The sequence below is a fragment of the Pinus tabuliformis genome, chromosome J (genome assembly GCF_031772625.1).
Source record: "Pinus tabuliformis cultivar Carrire ecotype Pingquan chromosome J, CPIR1, whole genome shotgun sequence".
NCBI lineage: Eukaryota > Viridiplantae > Streptophyta > Pinopsida > Pinales > Pinaceae > Pinus > Pinus tabuliformis.
The window spans coordinates 265,849,590-265,852,729 of record NC_142295.1 but is presented as its reverse complement, the minus strand read 5'-3'; positions in this window follow the sequence as shown (position 1 = coordinate 265,852,729).

The following is a 3,140-nucleotide window of genomic DNA, read 5'->3' as shown; positions in this document are numbered from 1 at the left end:
ATTTCGACCGTTTCATTAGACATGGTCTTTAACACTTTCTAAAGGCCTTCAAGGTCGAAAGGGTCCTTTAAAGTTTTCTTTTTTGAACCATCTTTGAATGTTACTTTCTTTGATTTCCTTTCGTCTGTTTGTGACCTCTTTTCTAAAGCAATAATTATTCTTTCTATAGACAAGGCTTCCTTAATGTTTTATACAAGGGTAGCCTTATTGGCTCTATCTACAAAAATTGAAATATTAGAAGGGAGAGAGGATATGTACCATTCTATTTGTACATCCATTGTAGGTTTTGAGGTAGCTCAGACTTTGTTTAGTAACTTGTTAAATCTGGAGTTGAAGTCTTTGATCCTTTCATCTGAATTTTCTTTTAAGTTGGAAAGATCATTGATTAAGGATGCTATAGTCTTGTCATCACCAAATTTTACAAGAAATACTTGTTGAAAAGTATCCCAGTCTCTTATTGAATCTGCTGGAAGGGAAAAATACCAAGATCCACCAGATCCTTGGAAATTATAAGGAAAAACTTTGATTACAAAATCTTCATGTGCAACTTCATTAAGATTCATGGCTAGCATAAATTTATTTAGATGTTCTTCAACAGGAAGACTATCATCAAGATTGTACCCAGGTAACCATTTTTTTGGGTTTGCTGGAGAGAATTTGGATTAGCAACCAGAACAGCACTAAGATTTGTCCAAGGTTGAGCGGGTTGATTGACCATAATTGGAGTCGAATACTGGGAAGATGGGAAGGCCTGTCTAGAAGTAGGTATAGATGTCGAAGAACTTACTACTTGGTTAGTACTACTAGTAGTAGTACTAGTTGAAGAAGTGGATTGTTGAGAAGAGGTGGATTGAGTAGAAGTGAATGTATGGAAAGGTGAAGTGAACTCACTGGTATCTGATTCAAATCTTGATGTGATAACTTTCTTACATTGTGGAGGAATGGGAAACTCAAAAGGAATTACTCTAAGCCTTTCACTTTGTAATCTAGTTAATACATCAATTTCTCGTAATAAGGAAGTGACACTTTCTTCATAAGCTTCGAGCCTCTCTGGTTTCTTGGCAAAAATGGATATCTATTTCAATTTCTGTATCAAAGAGTGAACTTCAGGAGACTCGAGAGTGTAATCTAAAGGAGGTGGTTGTATTAATACTTCAGGAGATGAGGGAGATGTTTCTACAACTTCAGATTTCTGATCTGGAGATTTTGAATAAGATCTAGAAGGTGTAGAAGTTGTGGAGGGGTTTTGACTCTTATGAATGTTTTTCGATTGATCTTTAGGTTTATATGCCATTCATAGTTGGATGGCCCTCCTTCTAGCACCAAAATGTTGAAGCCTCAGATTTCTGCTGCTCCAGCATGGGGGATAACCACCTGGTCTGGACCATAAGGCAACTCCTTTTCCGTTTGAGGTGGTGGCTCTGACTAGGGATGATGGGACCAGTTTCCTAGTGTGGGTTTTAGAATGAGAGTGGGTGGTTTCAAGCGATTGCAGTAAGGATAGTGATAACTAAATGACATATTCTATCGTGAAAATCTCTAGCTAACTTAGTCTAATATAAACCCAGGTATTCTGTGTGATATGTAATCTAGAAAGATATATGTTTGACATATGATAATAAATATCAATCATGCATTAAAGAGAGGTGGTAAAGTATAAAGATAATTTCTTTGACTAAATAGTTAGTCAAAGAAATGTATAAAATTATATCACATGTATCTTATGATTATATATGAAAATAAACAATTTTAGCTAGGCATCATACAATAGTGCAATTAACACATAACAGAAAGAACATATCTCATATACAATTCATGAAAATGAAGTGTTATCACTAATTAAATAGAAACAAAACTAATCATACAAGATAGAAGTACCATATGTGTGAAGTTCTGCTCATTTGACTAATGACATAGATCAACTCCTTTCTTCAGATCAAATTATCTTCCAAGTATACAATAGTGCATCAACAAAGGAAAGTAGTCTGATATTTAAAAGAAATGATCATGTTCCATAATTTCATCAAGGCATTCACAAACTTACAGAAGTGCATTCTTTGCAAATGTTTTTGATAAAATTCTGGACCCTTCTCTAAATGCATGAGAAGGGTATAAATACTATTCTAACTAATGTTCAAAAATAGATTATACAAAAATTTGAGGTGGTTTCAAACAACCTTCCTCCTAACTAGTCAACTAACTATAAAAATAAAGTGACTTGATGAGTAGAGGTTATAATGATGACTTGCTGTCTACCAGCTTCTCTTTTAAATCACATATATTGGCCATCAATTTGACTTGAGGAGGTGCCCCAAAATGTGTTCTGACCTGTCCTACGAAAATAGCATCTATGAGAGGTGGCATCATCCACGGAGTTGAATGGGGTGACAAATTGAGGGTCATGATTTGGCTATATGGCTTGACAAGGTATTGCCAATACGCCTCTCAGTCAGTCTTTTCTAAATTTGCAATCACTTCCCTTTGGATTTTCACTCTTTCCTTCCAGATTTTATTCAAGTCATTTAAATCAGGCAGTATTTTCAGGTTACCTTCTTTCACCAGGTTGGTGGCATGAAAAGTGTGGTTTACCACTTTTACTATGTTCTTTGACACCTCGGCTGCTCTTGCCACCGCTAATTCAGTTTGCTTGATCTGCACATCCCAATCCGTGAATAGAATGTCCTTATGTGTCTCCTCAATCTCGAGCAGATTAGTCCTCCTTCCCTCTTCCATTTCTTGCCACTCGATGACTTCTAAGATCCTTGTGTTTAGATTAGTAAATTCAGTTCTTTGGTCAATTGCCTTATCCGTTAACTATCACTAGTGATCATACAAGGAGCGAATATGTGACATCTTTTGGCAAAATTGTTCTGGCTATTTTGATAGGAGGTAATTTAGCTCTAGTGCCTCTTTGATGAACTCCTCGAAAGTAGGGACGTCTTCATATTTTTCCATGGCCTCTTGCAATTCTTGAACTTGCATGTTCTTCGTAGAAATGTCTGCTTCATGGCTTATCTTTAACACTTCATATTCTGCTACAATTGATTGATTTGTTTAGTAGCTTTTTGGTTCACATTTTATTTTTCAACTTACAGTTGTTACTTGAGCTATGCTATCTTCTTGTCCTTCTCCCTTAAAAA